The sequence below is a fragment of the Furipterus horrens genome, unplaced genomic scaffold (genome assembly GCF_987537825.1).
Source record: "Furipterus horrens unplaced genomic scaffold, mFurHor1.1.pri manual_scaffold_1, whole genome shotgun sequence".
NCBI lineage: Eukaryota > Metazoa > Chordata > Mammalia > Chiroptera > Furipteridae > Furipterus > Furipterus horrens.
The window spans coordinates 71,748,398-71,766,331 of record NW_028327171.1 but is presented as its reverse complement, the minus strand read 5'-3'; the positions used below and the strand labels follow the sequence as shown (position 1 = coordinate 71,766,331).

Here is a 17,934-nt window from a genome sequence, read left to right as displayed (position 1 = left end):
TATATTCAAGTTCCTTGTCATTTTTAAATTAGATTAATTTTGTTTTTGTAGTTTGTAGGAGTTCTTTATATATTCTAAATATATAACCCTTGCATTCAGAGAAGGAAAACTCTGACTCCAAAAAACCTCCGCTGCCTTGCGGCATACCTCTTCAGGGGAAAGGCTAAGGGAGTAAACCCCGACAGAAAATCCGGAGCCGGAGTCCCTAAGGCGGTTTGACGTTGTAGTCAACACCGGCAACTCCTGCGGCGCACCTGAAGCCAAGCTGTATTGACTCCGTCTTTCCCTTGGACCCTTCAGCTGCGAAGAGAGGGGGGGTCTGCTGCATGGGCAACAGCAGACCCTCCATATCACCCTGCCTAGGCTCTGTAGCTTCAGCTTCATTGGAGAGGACACTCCAGCGTCATCGCAAGATGTCGATTCAACACGGGAGGAGACAGATACCGTGTCACTCCCGAGTCGGACTGCACAGCCATTCTCGGCGGTGCAGATAGACTTTTAAGAAGCTACACCATCATCTCTCGAGACGGACGGGCATGGGCAACAGCAGACCCTCCATATCACCCTGCCCAGGCTCTGTAGCTTCAGCTTCATTGGAGAGGACACTCCAGCGTCATCGCAAGATGTCGATTCAACACGGGAGGAGACAGATACCGTGTCACTCCCGAGTCGGACTGCACAGCCATTCTCGGCGGTGCAGATAGACTCTTAAGAAGCTACACCATCGTCTCTGGAGACGGACGGCTGCCGATAACCCTTGCATTTATGGTTTGTAAATATTTTCTTCCAATTCTTAGCTTGCCTTTTCACTCTGTTTTCTTTGCTTTATAGAAGACTTAAAGTTTGATGTAGATTCATATGTTTATATTTGTTTTTCTCCCTGTGTTTTTAGTGTCATAACCAAGAAAACCTCCTTGGAGTTTATTCTGAAGTATGTTTTATGTTATTGTAAATGGCATTATTTCTTTAATTTTCCTTTTGTATTGCTCATTGTTAGTGTATAGAAATACAATGGAATGCAATTGAGGTTTTTTTCTTCTTTTTTTGTTAATTGTGGAAAATTACTGAGATTCAAGTATTAAGAGTGGGCATTCTTGCTTTGTTGCTAATTTTAGATAGAAAGATTTCAGTCTTCACTACTGAAAATGAGGTTAGCTGTGGGCTTTTCGTACATGACCTTTTTTTCTGTTGAATTAATTTCCTTATATTTCTGTTTTGCTGAGTTTATGTTTAATCATGAAAGGTTTTTGCATTTTTTCAAATGCTTTCTGTGCATTATTTGAGATGAGTTTGTAGTTTTTGTTCTTCATTCTGTTAATTTAATGTATTATTTTGATTGGTTTTCATATCTTGAAACACCTCTGCATTCCAAACAATAAATCTCTTCTGGTCATAATGTATAATCCTTTTATTGGGTTTTGAATTTGGTTTGCTAGTGTTTTGTAGAGGATTTTTGCATCAATATTCATCAGAAACATTGGTATGAGGTTTTCATTTCTTGTAATATTTTTGTCTGGTTTTGGAATTAGATTATTGCTGGTTTAACAACCTACTCCAATTTTTAAAAAATGTTTGGAAGTATTCAATCCCCTTCAGTAAATTTTGGGAGAAAGAATTTGAGGAAGATTGGTATTAATTCTTTAAGTATTTGGCAGAAATTCCAGTGAAGCCCTCTGGTCTTGGTCTTTTCTTTTTGGGTAGAATTTTTTATTTTTTTATTACTAATTCAATCCCTTTACTAGCTATAGGTCTAGACATTTAGAAATTTTATTTCTTTAATATTTAGTCTTAGTAGGTTTTGTATTTCTAGAATTTTATCCTTGTATGTTATCTAATTTGTAAATGTGTAATTGTTCATAGCAGTCTTTTAAGGTTGTTTTTATTTATGCATCTATTGTAATCTCCCCTCTTTTATTTCAAATTTTTTTATTTGAATATGTTTCTTTATTACTTGTCCAGTGAAGAATTTGCCCATTTTTTCCAAGAATCTCTTATTTTGTTGATTTTTTCTATCATTTTTCTATTCCCTATTTTATTCGTTTCTGCTACAATCATGGGTATTTCCTCCCTTCTGCTAACTTTTGGCTTATTTTGTTCTCCTAGTTCCTTGAGATATCAAGTTAGGTTGTTAATTCAAATTTGTTCTTTTTTTTATACTGATGGCATTTATGATTATAAAATTTCCTCTTAGAATTACTTTTGCTACATCAAGGGTTTTGATATGTTGTACTTTCATTTTTATTTCTCTCGGGATATTTTCTACTTTTCTTTGTGACTTCTTTGATCCATTTGTTTTTTAAGCATGTGTTGTTCAATTTTCACATACTTGTGAATTTTCCAGTTTCCAGTTTGCTATTGACTTCTAACTTAATTTCATTGCAATCAAAATAAACACATAGAATGAACTCTATCTTCCTAAATTTATTAAGTCTTGTTTTGTGATTTCACATTGATCTATCCTGTAGAATGTCCCACATGATCTTGAGAAGAACATGTGTTCTACATCTGTTTGGTATTCTGTACATATCTGTTAGAGTCAATTGCTCTATAGTGTTTCCTTTGATTTTCTGTATAGTAAACATATCCATTATTGATATTGGAGTACTGAAATATCCTATTAGTATTATGTTACTATTTCTTCTTCAATTCTGTCAAGTTTCCTTTATATATTTGAAGGCTTTGTTATTACTACATGTATATTGATAATTATTGTATCTTTCAGGTAAATTGACCCTTTTATCATTATACAATATCCTTTTTTGTTTCATGCCAATTTTTTTACTTACAGTGTATTTACTTTATATAAACATAGCTATCTCCACTCTCTTTTTGGTTATCATTTGCATGATATATCTTTTTTTCCATCTTCTTACTTTCAACACATGTATGTTCATATCTAAAATAATTATCTGGTAAACATAATATAGTTAGATATTGTTAGTTTTTATCTATTTAGACATTTTCTCTTTTAATTTTTTATTTATTGACTTGAGAGAGAGAGAGAGACATTGTCTTATATATGTATTTATTGGTTGCTCTTGTATGCACCTTGACCTGTGATTGAACCTACAGCCTTGTTGCATAGGTGTAACAGCTTGGGAGGGGTCTGCAAAGTCCCTATAGTTTATGATTTTGGGAATGGTGAAGGATATAATATAGTTTTTAAGTTACTTTGCATATCTATGTCAAGCTGATAGCTGGATAATAGCTGTGCTACAGCCCAGGGCAAAAGGGCTGATCATAAGCTTAAGATACTTTTCTTAATAATGACATATGGTGCTCTGGGTCAGCATTTAAAATTAGGGAGAGCCTTGAGAGTGTGGAGAGAAATCATTCAGTCTGAAAGGGTGTAGACAGAAGTCAGGGGATAGAAAGTCTGAGATGTAAGGTCTGATGTCATGTGGTTTGGAGAGAGTTCACCATGAGGTCTGGAATAAGAAAGAGTAGACCCACTTGGAAACCTGCCTGGATAACCTAGTGGCACAGCTGATGAGGCTGGAATTGTGGGGACCTGCCTAACCAAGCATGAATTAGTCAGAGATGCCTGAAATGCTGACCTGTGACTGGAAATGCTGAGCCAAGGACTTCTGCTTTTCTGAAAGATGGTACCTCTGACTGCCATATTCTGAAATTGGCCTGGCTTGGCAGGAGGAGGCAGTCATAAGTGTTTTGGGGTGTTTTAAAGGGAGTGGGATATAAGGGTAGAAACCCACCATTATTCTGAATATGTAAAACTTTTAAAAAAAAACCATTTCCTTTTCCACCAAACTTTTGTATTTGGAGTCATGCTTCTTGGCAGTGGGCAATCAGACCCCACAGCTGTTCCAGAGCAGCATAGGCTGGGGTTCTGTAACAGAGGGATGGCACTCTAAACAACTGAGTGAGTGAGCTACTTGGCTGGGACCAGAAGACACTCTGTCTTTGAATGGAAAGTTTAAACCATTCATAGTTTAAGTAGTTACTGATAGGTAAGATTTAATATTGCTGTTTTATTGTGTCCTGTGTTTCCTTTTCTCTCCTGCTTTTCTCTGTGTTTTATTGACTCATTGGTATTGACATGCAATGATTCTTATCTCACTTCTTTCTTCTTTTTTTTTTTTTTAATCCTCATCTGATGACATGCTTATTGATTTTAGAGAGAGGAGAAGAAAGAGAGAAAAGGGGGGAGAGAAACATCAATGTGAGAGAAAACCATTGATCCTTTGCCTCTAGTATGTGTCCTGACTAGGGACTGAACCTGCAGCCTAGGCATGTGCCCTGAATGGGAATTGGACCTTTAGTCTTTCTGTTTATGGGACAATGCTCCAACCAATTAAGCCACACTGGCCAGGGCTTTTATCTCATTTTATTTTGTGCATCTTCTATGGGTTTACTCTCTGTGGTTATCATGGAAATTAAATAAAACATTTTATAAAAACATAACTATTGTAAATTGATAACTTCCAGTACATACAAAGATATTACCCTTTCACATTCATCCCCATTTTATATCATCAATGCCAAAATATTACATTTTTTATATTTTATACCTATTAACATAATTTTATAATTATTTTATGCTTTTATGTTTTACATACTATACCTCTATTAACAATGAGTTATACACCATCATTATAGTTACAAAATTTTGTATTTGTCCATATATTTACTTTTACCAGAGAACTTTTATATTTTCCTATGCTTTTATGTTGCCATTAAGTGTCCTTTACTTTTGTGGAAGAAAAAGGGCCACACATTAACCTGACAAACTCAGGGAAGTTCTTACAAACTAGGAGACCTAAAACTAGGAGACCTAACCATAATGGATGGTCTGAAATTAAAACATATTAACTAAATCTAGTTCATGGCAGGTAGTTATGTCCTAGGTCAGCATTTTTCCCTGAGAAAGACCAATCTTTACCTTAACTGAGCCTGTCTGTTGTCTTTGGCATCTGTGATAGCATACCTTTGGAATGACAAAGTAACTTCCCTTTTTGCAAACCCCTTGGGCACAAGCTGAGACCACAAATCCCCACATTGTTATTTTTATATTAATTGCTTACTGTTAACTTATCCCTTACCCATCTCTGTAAAGGAAGTATGTGTCTATCATTTTACCTTTTATCCAGCCCCAGAGATTTCCCATCTTTACTTTCTTCTGCTTCCCTAATCTATCACCAATGGATTCCAGGTAAACCCTTTATATCTCCTCCTTTGATTATAATTTATAAAATAAGGTGCTAAACTGCCATTCTCTAGAACATTTCTCAATCAGTTGAGATTTTACTTCCCAGTAATTGTTATCAGTTTGGCTCAAATAAACTTATCAAAAATCCTCTACAAGTTTGAATGTTTCTTACATTGAAACTTTTAACGTGGATGACTCACTTAGCAATTGTTATAAGGCATGTCTAGTGGTAATGCACTCTCTCAGTATTTATATATGAGGTCTTTCTTTCTCCTTCTTTTTTGAAACAGTTTTGCCAGATATAGTATTCTTGGTTATTAGTTTTCATCCTTCAGCACTTTGAATATGTCATCCCTCTCTCTTCTGGCCTATAATGTTTCGGTTGAAAAAGCTGTGTATAACCTCATGTGGGTTCCCTTCTACATGATGTTTGTTTCTTTTGCTACTTTAAAGGTTTTCTCTTTGTCTTTGGTTTTTGGCAGTTTGATTACAATGTATTCCACTGTCGGCCTCTGTGATCATCCAACTTGGTATTTTTTAACTTTATTGAATTTGGGTGTTACTCTTCCTCAGATATGGGATTTTTTTTTTTGCTATTATTTCTTCAAATATTCTCTCAGTCCCTTTTACTCTCTCTTCTCCTTCTTGGATTCCCATATGTATATATTGGGCTTCAGGGTGGTTTTGTGCAAATCTCTTAGAATGTTTGTGTTTTGCTTTTACTTTTTTTCATTCTTTTGTTATCTTTGATTTTATAATTTTAAGTGACCTACTTTCAAGTTCATTGGTTTTTTTTTCTTCTGCTTTATAAAGTCTGGTGTTAAAACTCTTAGGGCAGTGGTTCTCAACCTGTGGGTTGCGACCCCTTTGGGGGTCGAGTGACCCTTTCACAGGGATCACCTAAGACCATCGGAAAACACACATATAATTACATATTGTTTTTGTGATTAATCACTATTCTTTAGTTATGGTTGGGGGTCACCACAACATGAGGAACTGTATTAAAGGGTCGAGGCATTCCATTTTAAATATGTGAAAACTGAAACAGAAGGAGCTGAAGATGAACTAGTTTACATAGAACTGTTCACTGTCATATAATTAGTAATTTGATGTCAGAGTCAGGACTTGAACCCAGGCAATGTGTTTCCAGAGCCTTGACTGCTACTCTTTCCTCCTCTCAAAACACTAATCTCCAAACAATTTGCTTATTTTTTTTATTGATGTTGTTACTTTCTTAAAGTTGAAGCTTAGCTTATTTTAATATTTTTTATAATTTATTTATTTATTTGTTTGTTTACTTATTTATTTTTAGAGAGAGGGTAAAAGAGAAAGAGAGGGAGAGAAACACCACTGTGCGGTTGCCTCTCACTCGCGCCCCCAACTGGGGACCTGACGTGCAGCCCAGTCATGTGCCCTGACTGGGAATCGAACCAGCGACACCTGGCTCACAGGCCGACACTCAATCCACTGAGCCACAGCAGCCAGGGCTATTTTAATATTTTGTAATACATCTCTGAGGGATAGATATTCAGTTACTTTTTCAGACAAAAAAAAAAAAAGGAATGGGGACTGAGAATTTGGAGATTTCAGTCCTCTCTGGTCTCTATGGCAGGGACTGTGGAAGCCTGGTGATGCAGGAGCATCCTCAGCAGCCAGGAGGCTGTGGATTTTAAGGTGTTGCCCATATGATAGATTACCAATGTGTAGCATAGACTCTTCATTGGTTTTCTCTCAGGAAAATAACCTTAGACATTATAACTGCAAAGCTAGACAAAGCTTTGGGAAACACAGAATTCGACCGAATACTATTTAAGATGCATAAGACTTAGATAAAATGATAAAAACAATCAATTAAGCATAAATAAATAATTTAAATGTAATCGGGTATTAGAGACAACATGTTTGTATTTACAGACCCTAATTTGATTTAAAAATTGGGTAACAATGGTGAATCATATATGGAGATGTGACCATTTATTTTTTTTATATTCTTTAGTCCATAACATGACTACTTTGAGTCACTCAACATGGGAGTTAGGGTCATGAGAAAAATTGTGTTGATATTCATAATTATACACAACCTCAGGAAGCCCCCAAATTTTTCTTCAGGAGGTCAACATATTTTAGCATCATAATTTTGTTAATGAGTCAGTATTATCAACTCCTGGGATGTTCAGAATTTAGTATAGAAATAAATTAAAACAAATACTAGAATGTTAGTATTTTTGTGTTAAGTTTAGAAATCATGTATATTTGCTATGAAAGCACTTGTATTTTATTTCAAATTTTTGACATTTTAAGAGTCAAAGTAATTAATCTTTTTTTTTTTTTTTTTTTTTAGGTATATGGAAATTTATTACTACTGTGTTTCCACCATCAAAACTTATGATCTTGGTCTTTCCTTCTTGCCTTTGTACAAGGCCAAAAGAGAGACGTTGGCTACTTTGACAACCTTAAAGCGAACTTCAGGAATGTCACCAACAGCATGACCTTTGCGACCAAATCCAGCAACTAGAACTTCATCGTTCTCCTCAATAAAATTCAAACAACCATCGTTGGGTACAAAGGCTGTAATTTTTTTGCCATTCTTGATCAGTTGGACCCTGACACACTTCCTAATGGCAGAATTCGGCTGTTTGGCTTCAACACCTACTTTTTCCAGCACAATTCCCTTCGCATGGGAAGCGCCTCCAAAAGGGTTGGCCTTCAGGGCTGTGCCCAGATGGGCTTTCTTGTACTGCTTATCATGCCACTTCTGGTCTCGTCGGTGGCTCCGGAGTTTCCTGGCAGTACGAAGGCCGCGACACTTGCCCATCCTGCCGGCGCCACGGGCCCAAGCAAAAGAGCTTAATCTTATAATTTTAATTTTAATAAGTGTAATTGAGAACTTATATAGATTTATTAATTTCATATTCAGAATTATAACATTTAAGAGCACTTACAGTTTAGCTTACTATATTAAATTTACATTAGTTATTTCAGTATTCAGGAAGTTAATTAGACAATTGAAATACTTAAAAAGAAATAGAATATATTAAGTTTATGAATGCAGTTTACATGTTGAAGGTATTTAATTAACTGTAAATGGGACTAAACACTATTCAAAGGCTCATTAAGAAAGTAGTAAAATTTCACTAGACTTAGAAATATAATTTTCATATTTAGAGCTTAATAGTTTAACAAAGAGCTAGATTTGGGATTTGTAATTTTAATAAATGTGATATTATTTTAACAACAAAAGTAAACTCTAAATAGTATTCTGCACATTAAAAGCTCCTTTGAGAACATAATACATTGTACGATGATAATTTTGCACAGTGGTTTCTGGATAATCCATGACCTGATAGGTTTGCCCTATGGCTAGTTTTGGCCCTCAGATTCCTAAGTGTGTACTGCTTTCCCATCAATGCAAAAAAAAAAAAAAAAAAAAAATCATATGCTAAAGGTTAGCACTTGGCAGGGGCATCAAAACTTATGTCACCCTTTTAACCATTCTTCCCGGAGAACCTGGTGGTTCCTGTACTCTTCAGAGGTTCACTGACTTCCTGCTTTGGAATGAACACAATTAATAATGTAACCAGATTTTTCCCAACCTATCACCAACCCCTTGATTTCTAAGTGGTTTATTGTATATTCTACCCATCACATCAGCCCCACTAGGTGTAAGTGGTTTCCTGGTTCCAGTGAACCCACTGAATTGCAGTGGATCTTGATTATATCCACTTGGCTTTTCTCACTAGCCTTTTATGTCCTCTGCTTTGATTATTCCCCATCCCCAAATCACATCCAAGGTCCTGAAGTTGAGGTTTTGATATTTAATGTAAAAGTGACCAATCATAACAGAAAAAAAATTGTAATATTTTCTAGAAATATTAACATATATATGAGGAAATTACCACCATACTAGGTTTTATATAATATCTATGCCTGGATTTTAGAAAAGTAAGTCATCTCCTGTGTCACCAGTCTAGTTCAAGAGATCTCTCTATCTTGATCTAGAATATACTAAAATTCTTATTGGATTTAACTGGTTTTGTCATATTTGTTTTTGATCAATTCAACACAACATCAATTCTTTATGATAGTGGAAGTACTCTTTTAATAACCATTATCTGTTTAAGATATTCTAACATTTAAAGTCATTTAATATTGCCCTGCATTTTAACAGACATTCCAAAGTATTTTTAGGGCCTACAATGGTCTACAGTACTTAGTACACATCAACATCTCTAATCATAGCTTTGATTACATTATTTCTGGTTGTTTTTTAATACTTTGAATAATTGTGCCTCCAAACCCTATGACAACACCCTCAATTCTGTACCCATAAACAACCATCCACATATGAGTGACTTAAGAGCTCCAACTTATAAATTTTGTCATGATTTCAGCTCTGACAAGGTTTACCTGTTGATTTTTCTGCTGGAAAAATGATTTTCCATGGCTTTCTATGGATTTCTAATGGTTCAGGCCTTTTAAGCAAAAGACACATTCCAATGGTAGACAGCCTTGGAAGCCAAGACAATGTTATTCCTCCAGGGAGACGTACCTACCTAGATATGTCTCATTATACTAAAGATGAATCATCTCCTCTCTTTTCCACAGATGTTTACTTGCATTCTAGAATAATACATCCAGAGATGGTTCCTAGTCTGTCCCCAGAGGTGATTTTCTTTCTTCCCGTATGTCTATCTCTGTCTCAATAAAAAATGTATGTTTAAATGTGCCAGAAGACCTGTAAAAATTTGTAGTCTACTAAAATCCAGGACCCCCTTCTTATGATGCACCCTTGTTGCATGTACAGAAAATATCTGGTCCTTGTAGAATCATCCTATGGGAATCAGTATATGGGGACTGAGACAAGATGCTGCTTTGGCTTCTAATTTTTTTGTGAGAAATGCTCTGCATCTCTGGCTCAGAGGCCTGTGTGTGTGTGTGTGTGTGTGTTTATGTGTATGTGCATGATACATGTGTTTATATATACATATATGACCATGTGTATTTGTATATATATACACACATCTATATTAACATTTTCTGATAATATTTTTCCCTTCTATATTATAATCACCTTGGGACCCATATATATGATTTTTATCCCTAATTTTTAGTGTACCAAGGAAAAAAGCTCAGGACATTAATAGATAAATATATATGTCATCACAAATCTTAAGAGTTTACACCTCATGCGAACAGAGTACAGACATACAAAGACACAACATGTATAAAACTCAGTCCACAAATTCAGGTATGCCAAAAGCATAAATTCATTTATTCTCAGTCAGAATAGTTCTGATTCAAAACCCATGTTTCTTCCAGGTGTTTGAAACATTTTATGTTTGTTATTGATGAAACTAGCTTCATTATCCCAGGGCCACATCACAATACTAGAGGTTTATTTAATATAAAAATTGGGTAAAGAATTTTGCTATCTCATCTTCCTTAGGTTCTATAGACAGCTCCATTGTCTCAGCTCTCCAGTTTGGTAATATTCTGTTTCCATGCCTCATTTGAACCTCAAAACTTTTGTAGACCTGGGAAACCACTAGGTCTACATCCTACACAGCCATTGCCTTTGAAGTTTGTTGCCTAACTCTTTACCTCTGTCTCAGAGAAACAAAGTTTCTGGTGCCTGATGAAATCTTAGCAGTGGGCTCAAAATTTTAGAATCAAATACAGGAAACTTTGCTAAAATCCTGGAAAAGAAGTTCAATGGTTAGGGTATATGTTAGAATGGAGAAAGACAAGGAAAACAAACTCATACACACAAAGAGAGAGAAGAAGGGAGGGAGATTGAGAGAGATTCAAATCAAGTTCCAGCTCCTTGCACCCTCTTATCAGCTCCACATGCATACATTTCAGGTGTCCCACAGGACATGTAGCAGGATCTCCACCTGACTTTCACCCTGCACAGTGGCCGAGACCAGTTTTGGCCCAAGCTGACACAGGCCACACTGACCCAGAAGTGTGCTGGATTCCTGCAGAGCTACAGAGTGAAGTCTTTCAAATGCTGGGTTCAGGAACACCTGCGGCAACACCTGAATGCATCCCACAGGTGTGCCCACAAATGCAGCTGGTCTGTGCCATGGGACTTTGTTTCTTGTAGTCTGCCCAATGCAAACACCCTGTACTGTGGGCTTGGAACCCATTGTGGCACTCACACTCACTCCGCATAGCACCCACCAGCGTGGCTCACCTGAGCCCTGAAGGGTTTTTCTCCCTGCTTGCATAGCAACTATGAATCAGTTCCCCAGTGAACATCTCTACCATCCAGCAGCCTGCAATCACACTTTTCCATGAGGCCTGAAACCCCTCCAAGTTTGTCTTTCCTTCGAAACTCTTCCCTCAGACCTAGGATACCCTTGACAATCTCTTCCATCTTTGTAGTTATTCAACCAACATAGCTTAATCAATCTTTGTATTAAACTTCCCCTGAAGTGATCTTTCAAGATGACCCCTCAAAAGCTAAATAACTGATAACTAGTCATCTATTACTGAGGATAAATTCTAAAGATAAACTAACACCTAGAAGAAACATCTCCTGTTAAGAAGCTGGCCACATCCATCTTCTGGGATGTAGTCTGATCACTTCATTGAGAAAGGGTAAGAGATTGCAGATTCAGACAGAAGAGACATTATAGATATTCCTCCCTTTGAAAGATCTGACAGGTGTTAGAAGTACACCTGACTCCAAGAGGCAAGCTGAATGTCATCTTACACAGTTCTACATATAACACACTCAGAATAAGTGCAATACCAATATATATGAAAAAAAAATTGAAAGTCTTCCAAAGGGAAGAAATAGCATGTGTGTGTGGTGGTGGTGGTGGTGGTGGTGGTGGTGGTGGTGGGTGCTGGCAGGGGTGGAGGAGGATTTTAAAGCCTTTAAAACCTAATGTAATTTACTTTCATTAGTCAATAGAGAATAGAATTGACAGTCTATTAACCTTAAAACTGGTGATATAACAAGAATAAAAAATGTACTTTATACAGAATACTTTTTAAATAAAAACATTAGTGTGACCCATAAACCTTATTTTTAATAATTCATCTTGGGTTCATGAGTGTATTTGCCCTTTAAACATTGACATTTAAATATCATCATCTCTATTAGATAATTATTTTGGGATAGCATATATGAGTGGATGTAGACTTATATGCATATATATTTCTAAACTGTTAAAAATAAAGAAATAAAGGTAATATTCTGGTTTAAATGGAAATTAAAATTTGTAGTCAAAATATCTCCTGCAGACTGTCATAAATTAAATGATAAATTAGAAATTATGTTATTGAATGCTTATTTAAGTTTACTTTCATCCAGCTATCAATCATTGGACAAATTTGTATAATTTGATGAGCATATTTTATCAAAAATTATACTGAGCTAAAATGATAGGAGTAAGCTAAGTTCCCAATGTATTTGGAGTCCATAAGTTAAAGATACATGATAATATATACAGAAATTAAATATGTATAATTAAAAATCAGGTGTGCTGAAAAATTAATGTATATGATGTAGTATGAGAAATATTTAAACTAGGAAAGGGATAGTTTCCTAGGTTTTTGCCATGTTCCTTTGTATATGGGCACTGTTATTTTACATAAATATTCAGTCTTTACTAAATCTGAGCATCTGGCAGAACATCATGCCAAGAAGCTGTTAACCATTTGTTAGACACTTGTTTCCTTATTTAAAATAAGGAAACAATACTATTTTTAATAGGTTGCATACTTCATGGTTGTGTTTACCCTAACTAATCTAAATTGGCTCTGACATTTAATTATTGGCTTGATGATATTCCAGTTGAGTGCCACTTAATGCTTTGACTTCAAGAAGTAACTCCAAGTTACACAGCACCAGTGAAATTCAATAGGCATAATTTTTTATTAGTAAAACATTGATACTATTTAAACTTTTTTGAACCTGAGTACAAAATGTATTAATAATGTTAAATTGTATGAAGACAATTTGAATATACTTTATGCTAAATGTGTTTTAGTTTAGTTTCATGTTTGATGTTTCAGGTTTACTTTTTATTGTTATCATTTATTTAGTTTCATAACCAAGAAAATAGGAAATTGATGTAAACTTAATTGTTATAGCAAAATTTAAAGAAGTAAAATATATACATATATACACTTAAATTTTTTAGGAAATATGCTCCTTGAAAATACTCAAGTACCTTCAATTAATTCTGTCCAATGTACCAAAATCTAAGCACTAAATGATGTCTGCCCAATATACTATGTTTCAATATAATACTTGAAGATTTAGAGTATTGTGTTTTCTGAAGGTTTTATAAATATACTATGCTGGAAAATAAAGTAGAAAAAAGTAATGTTTTTATAATTATTTTTACATTTAAATTATTGAAAGTTTAACTCATAATTACAATATTTTTAAGAATAAGATGAATTCTGGTAAGTAAATTAAAATTTCTAGATTGTCATTTTAGCTAAAAAACTAACGCTTAAAAATTTTGATAATGAATGAAGAACAGTTAGTGTATGAAGGAAATTGTTTAGATTTAGCCTTTAAATGTGAAAATTAGTTATTCTGAAGTTTCTTTAGTTTTAGTTATATACTAGTTGAAAAATTAATATAAATATATTGGCAATATAAATGTGTTTTAAGTGCACAACTTAATTTATATGCACACATACACTATATAAATATAGTTGGCCAAAAAGTCCATTAAGTTTGTTTGTTTGTTTGTTCTTTTTTTTTTTTTTTTTGTGAAACAGCTCTAGTAGTACTTCTTTGTCTTTAACTTCATTTGAAACAATTTTGTTAGATTGTATTGTGGCAACTATCATATCAGCATGCAATTAAAAAATTTTATCAAAATTGGTGAATTTTCATGTAGCATTTTAATACTGAAGGTAGAAAATCATGTGCAACATTTTCAGCATTTTATATTTTAGTATTTCAAGAAAGGCAAAACACAACTGGTTTGTACAGTATATGGAGAAGGTGCTATGATTGACTGAACATGTCAGAAGTGGTTTGTGAAATTTCGTGCTGGGGATTACTCGATGGACGATGCTCCATGGTTTGGTAGACCAGTTGAAGTTGATAGTTAACAAATTGAGACATTAAATGAGAACAATCAGTGTTATACCAGGCAGGAGATATCTGACATACTCAAAAAAGCCAAATCAATAAAGTTACTGGTGAAAATGAAAACTGTGTCTTTTACAGAAAAAAACTAAATGGACTTTTTGGCCAATTAAGCAATGAGAAAGAACTAGAAACTGTTATGCTAAGTGAAATAAGTCAGACAGAGAAACACAAATACCACATGATTTCTCTTATATGGGCAATATGAAAACAAACAAATAACTGAAACAAAATAGAACAGAGTTGTAGATACAGAGAACAAATTAATGGTTACCAGAAGGGAGGGAGATGGAGAAAGAGTTGAAAATGGTGATGGGAAATAGGAGATAAAAACTTCCAGTTTTAAAAATAAATAAGCCAAGGGATATAGTGTATGGCATCAGGAATATAGATACTAATATTGTAATAACTTTACATGGTGACAGAGGTACTAAACTTATCATGGTGATAGCATCATAAGATATATAAATGTCAAAATGCTATGTTGTACATATGAAACTAATATAATATGGCATCCCAAGTTTAATTTAATAAACCATTTTAAAGAGTAAAAGATAAAATATAATCAAGAAATACCTTCAGATATTATTTTTCAGAAATACAAGTATTTTTGAAAATAGTTTTAGAAATTTAATAATTTATTTTTAATTTTTATTCACTCAGTATCCAAGTTAATTAATATTTATCATCCTAAATTTATTTTTTCAATATGCTAAATTGTTTTATACTGCTTTATTGCAGTGTATAAAATTATATAAAACTGATTACAGCCATTTGAAGGGTATATTTTAATATAGTTGAACAAATCTGTACACCCATGCAACCACCACCAATATCAAGATAGTACATTTCATCATGACAAATGTTCTCCTTTACCCCTTATCAGGCAACAATTATCTCCTCTCCCCATGGCCCAACAAAAACTAATTTGTTTTTGTTCACTATAAAATAGTTTTTCCTGCTCTGGAATGTCATATACAGTACATTGAATTTCATAGTACTTTCTCTTTTGCTCAGCAAAATATACTTTAGGTGAATTTATGGGGTTGCATGTATTGGTATTTTCTTTCTTTTCACTGTTGAGTAATTACCCAATCCCTCTCCCCATTTTTACACCACTTTACATGTTAATAGCCTTTACTGTTGGTTCCAGTTTTTCATTGTTTTGAATAAAGCTTCTATAAACATTTCTGTATATTTTTTTTAGATAAATGTTTTTATTTCTCTGTTAAGTAACTAAGAGCAGAATTTCTGGATTGTATGGTAAGTGCATCGCTAACTTTAGGGAAAATTTTAGGTATTCTATTTTCTATGGAATTAGCCAGTTTCAGGAAGTTAAGGGGAGCTTAGAGAAAATAGTAAGGACTAATGAAGGCCTCAAAAGCAAAAAAATAAAATAAAATAAATTAAAGTTTTTGTTTACAGAAAGAAGAAATCTATTCCAAGAAAAAAACAAAAATCCCAATGTATGGCTCTTATGGGAGAAGACTGGTTCTAGCAGTATGTTTGTGGATGAATCACATTAAAACTGAGATAGTTGGATATTTGGATACATTATGTTTGAACAAATGGTAAGTATCCAGTTGAGTTACTTTGTGGGCCCATAGCTGGTGTGAGATAACATGAGCTAGTCTTGCTTCAGAGAAGAAAGTCATTCCTAAGAATTCAGCGCCTGAGCTGAATAGTACAGATGCTATGTACTAGTAAAAAAAATAAAACAATGTAGAACAAAACACACAATGTAAAACAAAATACGCGTTCGTGCACACACACACACACACATCATTTTGGTGGGCAAGTTAAAATCTTATGCTCCTCAAGTCTGGCAACTCCAGAAAATATGCCTATTTGTGAATTTAATATATATCTAGAGTTTTTGGATAATTTGAGATGAATCTATGTTATAAAGAATCTTAAAAGGGAATTGTTGAAATTCTTAATGAGAATCAAAATAAAAGATATTCAATCTTACTTGTACCTGGAATTTATGGGTATTTTATAATTCATTAAAATAGAAGAGGACACTTGCGTAAGAATAGCAATCAAGAAAAGATAACATTAATAATAAATGTAAGATATATTCTTTGGGATTGATCATATCTGAGTTTGAGTCATTACCACTTACTTTGGGTAAATTATTAAATCTAGAGAATTGCATTTGATAAATAAACTGTTATGTTAATATAATGAATCAGAAATGACCTTAATACTAATCAAGATTCTAAGCCAAATTTTCCAATGGAAACATTTTAAAGAAATACTTCTTTCTCAAAAGGGTTAAGCAAAAATAAAACAAAATTAAAATACCGAGTCACAGGGGTCACTTTGGCAGTGTCCAGCCAATGTCTGGTATGTCCAATAAAGAGTCATGTATTCATTCCCACCATACAGATTGTATTAGCCATGTATTTAGCATCTGTAAACTGATGCTTTAACATGTACCTTATGTACATAATCTTTATGTGCCTTGTTCTTGGCAACTCAATAGTATGCTTGAGTCACCTTGTCTTGGCATCACACCTCCCTTGCCACTCCTGTCCTCAGGAAGTATCCTCTTACTTGGAGTGTGCTTTTCAAGTAAATACAAATCAACCAATCCAAGGTGTATACCCCAACTCACTTCGCTTTTGGGGCTCTCAGTTTCTGGGACACTATTCCATACTTCTCTAATTATCCCAGGACCCAATGCCAGACAACTGGGGATAGCCCCTATGCCCCAGAGCCCTGGGAATTATTCAAAGTAGCCAGTCCTATGCCTATTTACCCTGTCTTGTCTTTTCGTTCCTTTGCAAATCACAATAAATATTTTTGCCCACAGTTACCCCACCTGCCTGCAATCAACCTTGTTGCTGTCCTACGTGGTCCTTAATACAGCAAGTTCTCTCCTAATTATTCAGTGGCAATCATCTCCTGATCTGCTGGCCTTACTGTATCTTAAAATTTTTACTAATACACTGTATTTTAAAATAATTGTATATTTTTATATACTGGTCTACATCAAGGGCTATAAGGAATGTGAAACAACTCCAATAAGCCAAATTTATTGTTTAACTTCTCTTAGTTTGTTCATAGTAAGAGAAAGAGCTAATTAGATTTTTGGTCTTCTCACCATGATCTTTTTTCTTATCATATATTAATTTATTAGCTCATATTTTTTATATTGCTTTGTATGAATTAACCTATATGTAAATCTGCCCGCAGGACATTGACTTATCCTGATAATTAAGAGTTCATTTTGGCTGAGTATCATTTGAATACTGGCAAATTGATCACTGCTATTACCTTGGGGAAGATGTCTGGTAGCCGGCTAGATTCTTCTTGCTTTGTTGTAAGAGCTTCTTCTATTAAAACCATTTCAGAAAAAAATGAGGTTAAAATTGGTATTATTGCTACCCAGAATAAACATTCAATATTATGAATATCACTGCTATTATTACGTTTGTTATTATCTATGTGAAATTAAGGCATTGATCATATTAGCTCTAAGCTTTCTTTACTTCTAGTTGGTATATGTGATTTTTTACCAAGTAATTTCTGTACAATCAGATTGCTTATTCTGATCTAAACTCTCATTAGTCCTAAATACATCAGACTGACTTATTTTCTAATATAAAATACAATGTACTTCTTACATATAAATAGA

General features: G+C 34.3%; 1 pseudogene; it reads right to left on the bottom strand.

The window, feature by feature from the left end:
• Positions 1-7,504: 7,504 nt before the first annotated feature.
• LOC150021280 (small ribosomal subunit protein uS12 pseudogene) lies at positions 7,505-8,012 on the bottom strand (annotated as a pseudogene).
• Between the last annotated feature and the right edge of the window lie 9,922 nt (positions 8,013-17,934).